This window comes from Lygodium microphyllum, unplaced genomic scaffold (genome assembly GCF_053477565.2).
Source record: "Lygodium microphyllum isolate KBCC unplaced genomic scaffold, Lygodium_microphyllum_v1.1.10 scaffold_299, whole genome shotgun sequence".
Lineage (NCBI taxonomy): Eukaryota > Viridiplantae > Streptophyta > Polypodiopsida > Schizaeales > Lygodiaceae > Lygodium > Lygodium microphyllum.
This window is the reverse complement of record NW_028229780.1, coordinates 63,302-73,060: the sequence shown is the minus strand read 5'-3', so window position 1 is coordinate 73,060 and position 9,759 is coordinate 63,302. Positions and strand designations below refer to the sequence as shown.

At 38.1% G+C, this 9,759-nt stretch overlaps 1 pseudogene; it reads right to left on the bottom strand.

The window, feature by feature from the left end:
• Positions 1 to 7,707: 7,707 nt before the first annotated feature.
• LOC148008150 (18S ribosomal RNA) lies at positions 7,708 to 9,399 on the bottom strand (annotated as a pseudogene).
• Positions 9,400 to 9,759: the final 360 nt, after the last annotated feature.

The following is a 9,759-nucleotide window of genomic DNA, read 5'->3' as shown; positions in this document are numbered from 1 at the left end:
AATTGAACATCTACTGGCAGAATTAGATTCCAAGATTAGGTTCGGTTTATTATTTTGTTCCCCCAACCCGTCTTTATATATTTTTTTTATATTATGAATATGTTATATCTATTTTTTTTTACTGCTATGCGCTACAGGCACGACAATACTGCGTTTTTATAGATATCAATTCAACTTCTTTTTTTCTATAATCAATAGAATATGATTAATATCATAATGTAAAATTAATGACAAGGGTGGACTGCCAGGTAAACTAACCCCCCCCATAAACTATTTTGAAGTGTTTTAAAAAATTCTTATTATAACTAATAAGAAAAAAATATGGTAATAATAAAGGGTTTAGCCTTTTCCGCTATTCCTTACCTGACCAATTCGAACGGAAGCATTGAGAAAAATGAAGTTATCTACAGTAGATATATCTATTTTTTATTCTATATATTTTTAAATATAACTTTTCGTAACTTAAGCAATTTGGTTATTCTTCTCGTGAGGATCTAATCTGGATCATTGCTACCCGCAGATTTCCATCACTATTCATAAATATTCTAAAGAATCTCTTTGATTCTCTGTGAAGGAAAGGTTTTGCCTCTGGGAGGGATTCCAACATCCGGAAAAATCTTTCCTGATTTCCCTTTCAATCCGAAAGAGATTGGCTGCTTAGATACAAACCCAAGACTTAGTACTGCTTTATTCTCATTCCAAATTCTCTTTTTTGCCTTGAAAATATAATTTTGTTATCTATTTTGATTATGCTTTCTTAGCAATCTATAAAGTTGCTATAATATGCTCGATATATTCTCCTTGTCTAAATTCATTGGATTATTGTTTCTGTCGAAGGAAATAAAAAAAGGAATAGTTTGAAAAAAAGAAATCTTTGAATTGTCACATAATTGGTACTTCTACTCATGTTCAAGATAATGAGATAGAAAGAGTCAAAGGGGAGATTTAAGGGTAGGAGAGGCAGAAGGAAAAGGATAGGCAAGCTGAGGCACTCTGTGGGAGAAAGCGGGGGTCACCCCCTTTTTAATTAAGGAAACCCTTCCTTTTTGAGCAAATATTGTGATAGTTTGCCAAATTTGGAAAGCGAAGCGTTTCTGTTTTGTTAAGCAGGTTTAGTGGCTATTTTTCTTTCGTTTAGAAGATGGCGAGGCCAGGCCCATGCCTTTTTAGAAACCTCCCCACCAATAAATAGAAACAAATAAAAATAACCAAACCACGTCCACGAAATGCCAATACCAAGCAGCTGCTTCAAAACCGAAGTGATGTGAGGGGCTAAAATAACCCATATATTGACGAATACTGCATATTATTAAAAAAATGGTCCCTATAATAACATAAAATCCATAAAACCCAGTAGCTAAAAAAAAAGTAAAACCATAAATACCATCGGAAACGGTAAAAAGTGCTTCATAATATTCCATCCCTTAGAACCCAGTAAAAACCAAAGCCAACTAAACAGTAGCTACTAAAGCGTAAATCGCTTCTTACTTTAAACCCACAAGTATAGCGTGATGGGCCCAAGTTACGGCAGCTCCAAAGAACAATAAAATAATAGTGTTTAGAAAAGGAATTCTCCAAGGGTCTAAGACCTCAATCCCTTTAGGAGGCCGAATAGCTCCAATTTCTACCGTGGGCGCTAAGAAGGAATGAAAAAAGGCCCAGAAAAAAGCTAAAAAAAACATAACCTCCGAAGCAATAAACGAAAGAGAGCCATAACGAAGTCCTAATTATACCACTTTGGTGTAATGTCCCTCATAGGTAAATTCACGTACAACATCGCGCCACCATATAAGCATAGTATGCATGATTGATCCCGAACCAGGACTCAAAAATATTCCACCTCCCGTAAATGAATGCATATACATAACCGCACCTGTGGTACTAGCTAAAGCTCCTATTAAACCCAATAAAGGCCATGGACTTGGATCAACCAAATGATAGGGATGTTCTCGAGAAACGCTCATGTTATTTATTTGATGAATTCCTTTTATCACCTCCCGATATCTATGGCAGTTCGTTTTGTCTGGCAAAAACGTATGCTTGGATTATGCGTCTAACGGAACAGAAGCAAACCAATTGCCCTGCTCTGCACCAGGAAGGACAAAAAGAAAAACCTTTGCTTAACTACTGACGACAGCTGCGGATCAAAAAAAAAGCCTTTTCTGTTTTTTATTTCAATGGCAAATCGTGCCGTGCATTCCGATACACTTTTATCAACTAAACAATGATGCAAAAAAAGGCAATTCGCCTTAGGATGATCATAAAAAGCAACTTCTCTATATATCCATGTATATACGGGACGACTAAAAGACATCATAATGGCTTGTCGACATGTTAAGCTCTTACGCTATTGATATTATTGGTTCATGGGAGAATTCGCTTACGTGAACTAAGAAGATTTCATATTACGCCACTCTGGCCGGCTCAATAGCAGGCAAGCCATGTAACCTATCGATTAGGTTAAAAAACTTTACCAACGGATCCGGATAGAATCCCTTTTTTAGCAAACCAAACTATTCGACCACTCGTCTCATGACCTTTTATCCAGATCGGAAAAGACGACAAAACCTAATCTAAATTAGATAGAAAGGGCCCGTTGTTTTTAGGACTTTGAACAGCAAGGTAAGAAATTTTCCAAATAAAGTAATATTATATAAACGATTAAACCTCGTAATACTGTCATTGCCATATTTTCAACTGTAAACTGGTCTTCAAAGAGACTCAGCTGCTTTCAAGTTATTATAAAGGAATTAGATAGTTAACCTTTATTCCCGGCTCTTCCGTTCACATAGTGAACGGGGCGATAAGAGCTCGCTTTTAGAGCGGATGATCTATTTTGCATTACAATTTTTACATAAATAACGAAATAAAAAGAGCTTCCTTACGCTTACCCTAAGTATACTTCGTTCCTATTATGAAAATGCATCGTGTTAAGATTCGCCATCAAAAACTAATTACAATCATATCTTGGAAGTCCCTAAACCACATGAAATTACTGTAATCTCAAAGGCATCTCCTAATTCAATCGGGAATGTTGAATCAGCAATAGAGAACTTTTGTGGTTAAAAACGCGTAAATACACGGAATGAGAACAAATCTGGAAGATCTTTCCCGACTCAAGAGTCGACATATGTTACTTATTTGACGCGAAGCGTCTTACGGGGGCGCATTATGTATAAATTTTTTGAAAAACTTGCTATGATGATCTCTACTCATTATCCCGTCAAAGTATAGAGAAATTGGATAGAATTTCACTCTTCAATCGCCACCACTCTTTTGTCAAAGGAACCTTCATAATTGAAAGAGAATTTCGAGACTTTCGCGCATTTTTGAGAGTCCAAAGTGACTTTCGTTACTTCAGCCAACACAGGAGGGGAGACTTTTCTTTTACGGAGCGGCTTTAAAAAGGGTACAAAATGGAATGTAAAATGCAAAGAACCAAACACAATAAATAGAATAAAGGTGTAAATATGACTTTTTTTCCAATGCATTTTTTAGGGCTTTCGGGTATGCCCCGTCGCATTCCCGATTATCCAGATGCTTACGGCGAATGGAATGCTTTAAGTAGTTTTGGCTTTTATGTCTTTGTATTGGGGATCTTTCGTCTTTTTGTAGTTGTTCTTAAAACTCTGAGTAGCGAAGACAAGTGTGCTTCGAGTCCTCGGGCTGGTGAATAAGATTCAACCACACTGGAATGGATGATATAAAGTCCTCCGGCTTTTCATACTTTTGGAGAACTTTCGGCTATAAAGGAAACCAGTCCTGAACAACCGCCATCACCAAATGGAACATGCCCGGATGGCTTGCCATTTGCGGTTATGCAAATCAATTTGGCGTTCGATTGTGTATCCTTATCGCATCGGGTCTTCCCCAAGTAATGATAAGCTTGGTGCTACTACGTGATTGCCAAATCTTTAGGGTCAAATTTGACATAAGAACAAACCGTCATTAATATATGATAATAAAAATAAACGAAAAAACCATGCTACTTTTTGACGTCTTTGCGGGCTTGAGTTTAGTTTTTACTATTATGGTCATATGTGCTAGAAACTCTGTCCATTCCGTTTCCCTTCTCATCCTCGTTTCTTGCAACACTTCTGGTTCACTACTTTTGTCAGGTCTTGAGTTCTTTGCTATGATCTTTTCAATAGTTTATATAGGTGCTATTGCCGTATTATTTTTATTTGTAGTGATGATGTTAGACATTAAAATAGCGGAAATTCATGAAAATATATTGCGCTATTTACCGGTAGGTGGTACTATTGGATTAATTTCTCGGTTAGAAATCTTTGTCATTCTAGATAATGATTACATCCCAGTATTATCTAGCCATTCAAATACAATCTATCCAAGATATACAGTGTATGCTGAAAAGATATAAGGCTGGACAAATTTGCAAGCATTGGGCAATTTACTTTATACCAATTATCTGGTCCCGTTTCCAGTGTCTAGTCTTATTTTGTTAGTAGCCATGATTGGAGCTATAATATCAACTATGCATAGAACTACGAAGGTTAAAAGACAGGATGTGTTCCAACAGAATGCTATAGATTTCTGAGAAACTATCCACAAAATACGCTGAAACAAGCAAATATAAGGCATTGTTGTTAAAGCTTCTATTGAAGGGGCAGGCTTTGCCTCCCCGCGGGACTGTATGCATATAAACCAAAGAATTTAATGAATAACATGAATTCTCTTTCTTGCTGTCAGAAATTAATTAATATTTTAGAAATATATAATTCTATCAAAATATATGATAAAGAATGGTCAGATGTTATTCATAATGCTTTTTGTCTTTTTCTTAACTATGAGAATATCATGGCTACTGGCCAACATTATCAAGGGATTAGAGAATGGCTTCAGTTGGCAAATGATCTAATAGTTAAGAAATTTGGCAATCGGAAATATTATAGAAGTAACTGCAGAAGATAAAAATAAAGCTAAAATCTTTGTTGATTGAAATGGTTTAGCTAGTCGGGTTCTCATGGATTCTGAATCTATTGAAAAGAGTTTACAAGTTGGTCATGTTATCAACCCGTCCCGAAATATCTTCTACGCGAATACAATTCTATTTATCAAAACACAACAGATTTATATGCAAAAATAGAGAAAATACCTATAGATATAATTCTCCTTGAGAATAATGAGTTAGGAATAGGAATTCGTCAAAACTTAACGGATATAAATACTTCACTCAGAGATTTAAGGGATTCTATTATACTTCATCTATATCGTGGATGACAGGTTTTTTCTAATTTTTGTAGTCGTGTCTGTTTGCTGTTCGTAGTGGCATATTTGCAACTTGTTTATTTTTTTATGTGATAACGGAGTTAACCCTTTGGGGTGGATAATTGACTTTATTTTACCTTTATTGTTTGTAGTTTTTTTGTATGAAATCCTTATTGGCCAGGCAAATCGGATGGTTTTGCTAACTAAAACCAATACCTTAACTTATAGACAAATATGCATTAACCCTTTAGCTTCTACATTTCTAAGAAATAAAGCCAATAATATGGCAAAACGAAACCTCTTAACTTTCATGCCTAAAGGAATTGCGGAAAGGGACAAATTACACTTTTGGTAAATGATAACCCTTTGAAACAAATAATAGTCGTACAGAGCTGAAGTAAAAGGATTCGAACCTTTGCTTGTTGGTATCAAAAACCAATGCCTTACCACTTGGCGATACTCCATAGAAAGGTAACCCAAAAAAAAAGGCAAGGCCAGAGACGAAAAAATTGAGCTTCCATCACAAATATGGGCTTAGCAGGATTCGAACCTACAATATTGCCGTTATGAGCGGCACGTTTTAACCATTCAAACTATAAGCCCATAGCGCACTATCAATTCGATCAATTTGTCACAAGCAATGGAACGAACTTAAAGTCCTTTTCATAAACCAACTTCATAACCTATTTGGCTAGCTTTAATCATTAATACATGCTTTGTTGAGTAATCTTAGATAATAATATCAATGGTTTGTCTGCCATTCCTATAGCAGTTTAGGTAGCTTAGTTGGTTAGAGCAAAAGACTGAAAATCTTTAAGTAAGTGATTCGAGTCCGCTCCTAAGCGACTATGACCACTGAAATTAGATTCAACGCTAATGATACGCTAGACACAACCAGAACTTCAAATTATGGAACCAAAGTGACAAGACAGTATCTTTAACCATACCGACTTTAAGTTACTAATATGGCAACCAATAAATGGTTAAGATATGGAGCAGAGCCTAATTGTTTCTGTCATCATATGCTTTTATGTTCAAGCCAGTGGTTTCAACCGGGAAAGTGATTATTGGTCTCTTACGTGATTTAATAGAAATACTATTTGCTTGCCTGCTTAAAGGTCGCTAATAGCTTTTATGAAACAAAAGTATTGTTTCAAATAAGCTAGCTCAACAACAACTCCGCTATACTATAGCCATAAAAGTAATAATCCAGTATCCGTTGCTGTGACCAAGCTTAATATCTTTTAAGCCTATAAGCTCATAACTAATAAATGTCAATAAAGTTACATCGAAAAGGCCAACGCTAAGGAACTTCATTTCAATGTTAACAAACAATAAGGTTAAGAACCTTTTGTACACAGCTCGAAGCTATAATGGGGTTACATCCTAAACAATGCTCTGTTTAATCAGCTGTCTAAATAAAGGCCCTAATCAACCGCTATCCTTTTATATACAGAAATAAAATATCGAAATGGCATACCCTATGTAATGCGAAATGACAAAACTTTTGGCTACGTTAGGACGGCATGTTTTCACCCGATCTATCTTTTATAGTCTAAATCATTGGTTTCTCTTATGCGTAGATCAGCTTTAAGGAATATCCGAAACGATCGTAACGGAAAGTAACGCTCTTTTTTTTACACACACAGGAGTATCCCTTATTCATATCATTTCAACTTACTCTCTTTCACTTATCGGTCTGAATCTGGGTTAGGGAGTGCTTTTAAGGCCATAACGCCTTTTTCGTATCGCTTCCATATACGTGATTTTGACATACTTTTTTGTTTCCCTTACCTAGTTATTTGAAAACTAATTTACCGAGCATGTGTAATAATAAGAGACAACAAATTCGTCAAAGCAAATACCCTTTTTTTCAAGTACGTAATAGTGGCTCCCCTTTGAGTTAGAGACCCTATTTCTACCACTTAACAGGTACCGTCTAGGTTTCACATTTTGGGAATGTTACGAGGTTTTCTTTGAGAGAAAATTTTAAGCTGCTTTGTTTCCTCTCAATTTGCCCCACGGTTACATGGAGGCAACCCATGGATAACTACAATGGGGGCAATTTTATTATAGCCTTATATGAAACTTACTATCGGAGATTCCTTATTTTATATAGTCATGCATGGATTAAGCAACTAGCCAATACTTTTTTTTTCAGTGCCAGGATCCTAATTTCGCAGATGGCAGATCGTTTAACCATATGACATAGCCACATTATGTACATACTATAAAGCTCGTAGGCTAGCTTTCAGCCAACCCATTTGCGTAATGTGGGCTTTTTAAAAACTTATTTCTAGCAGGACTATCCGGATCTCCTTGGCAAGGTTCCTTCCTTGAGCTACAAACAATGGCCACAATGATTTCATCAAAAATGCCCTTTAGCTACTAGTAAAATATCATTAAAATAACAGATAAAAAATAGGCTAATTAACGCATATATGAGATTTTTAGCTTGTATCTTCATCTTTCTGGAAGAATCCATCCAGCCACAGGTTCCCCTACGACTACCATGTTACGACTTCACCTCAGTTACTGACCCAACCATAATATGTAGCGGAAACACCTTTAAAACTAAAGTGAATTACACTTAACGGAAGCATAATGCACTTTACTAATAAGTGATCCCTGCTCAATGCTTCAGGCGGAGCCAATTCCCAGGGTGTGACGGGCGGTGTGTACGGGGCTCGGGTACATATTCACCGCGGCATGCTGATCCGCGATTACTAGCGATTCCAACTTCATGTCCTCGAGTTGCAGAGAACAATCCGAACTTAGACAATCTTTACGGATTCGCTCCACCTTACGGCCTTGCTTCCCATTGTAATTGCCATTGTAGCACGTGTGTAGCCCAGCTCATAAGGGCCATGCGGACTTGACGTTATCCCCATCTTCCTCCATAGTAAAACTACGGGCAGTTTTTCATGAGTGCAACACCCAATAAAAAGAATACCGTCGATCTCAAGCAACCATTGAGCTGTACGGCTGCTGATGAAAGACGGCATGGATCCTTTGTAAACAGCATGTCTTAGCAACATGAAACAAGGGTTTCGCTCGTTATAGGAGTTAACCAAAAACGTCTCACGACACGAGCTGACGACAGCCATGCAGCACCTGTACGAATTTTTATCTTATCCCGTTAAGAACAAGTACACTAGTTCATATGTCAAATGTGCATACGCCAAGTGTTTCTATGTCAAGAGCTGGTAAGGTTTTGCGCGTTGTATCGAATTAAACCACATGCTCCACCGCTTGTACAAGCCCCCGTCAATTCCTTTGAGTTTCAGTCTTGCGACCGTATTCCCCAGGCGGAGTGTTTAACGCGTTAGCTGAGCTTCCGATCCGCAGACCAAAAACGAACACTCATCGTTTACGGCATGGACTACCGGGGTATCTAATCCCGTTTGCTCCCCAAGCTTTCGCACCTTAGCGTCAGTAGAGACCCAAAGAGCTGCCTTCGCTACTTCGGCGTTCCTTCGTGTATCTCCAGATTCTATCCCTACGCACGAAATTTCACTCTTCTCTATCTCACTCAAGTAAATTGGTTTCGTAAGCATTCCGCCAGTTGGGCTGGCGTCTTTAACCTTCGACCTAACTTACCGCCTACGTGCCCTTTACGCCCAGTCATTCCGAATAACACTTGCCCCCCCCGTCTTACCGCGGCTGCTGGCACGGAGTTAGCCGGGGCTTCTTCTTTAAGTTTTGTCACCATCGCACACTTGACGAAAGGGTTTTACAAGCGGTATTGCCATTCCTCGCGTTTGCGACGTTCTTCACTCACCCACGCGATATTGCTGGATCAAGCTTTCGCCCATTGTCCAAGATTCCCCACTGCTGCCTCCCGGCGGAGTCTGGGCCGTATCTCAGTCCCAGTGTGGCTGGTCATCCGAAAAGATCAGCTAAGCATCGTAGGCTTGGTTGGCCTTTACCCAACCAACTACCTAATACTACGTAGGCTCATCAAACAGCGCTTTATTATCTTCTCGCATAGCTTTATTGCTTGCGTTGCTTCGGGATCTAGCCCGAACTGTTTGGCAGATTCCTGCGCGTTACGCACCCGTTTGCTACTTTTTTTTCAATTATTCCATAAAACTGGAACAGAAATGACATCCAACTTACATGTGTTAAGCATATCGCTAGCGTTCATTCTGGGCCAGGATCAAGCCCAATTTTTTAGTGAATTTCTGCCATATGAGGCAGGTTGATGATGATTTCTTAGTAAGTTATTAGCTTTTACTAACAACCGTAAGCGGAACGGCCACTGGCAAGGCGAATCATCTTACATTCCGGATACCAAAGATTGTTATTATACAAGAATTCTTGTATCGCTCATGCAGATCTTCCATCTACCGGAAACCAAAGGATTCATTGCAGGAGAGTAAAGTATGGCTGAAAATAGAAGGAATTGACGAGAAGCTAACGCTTTAGGTAAGTACGATAGTCATTACAACTGTTTTTATTGGTTTTTTAGTGGCTTTTCTCCTTATTGGTTTTTGATATAGTCTCCTGAACTAGTGCTTTCCTCGGAAC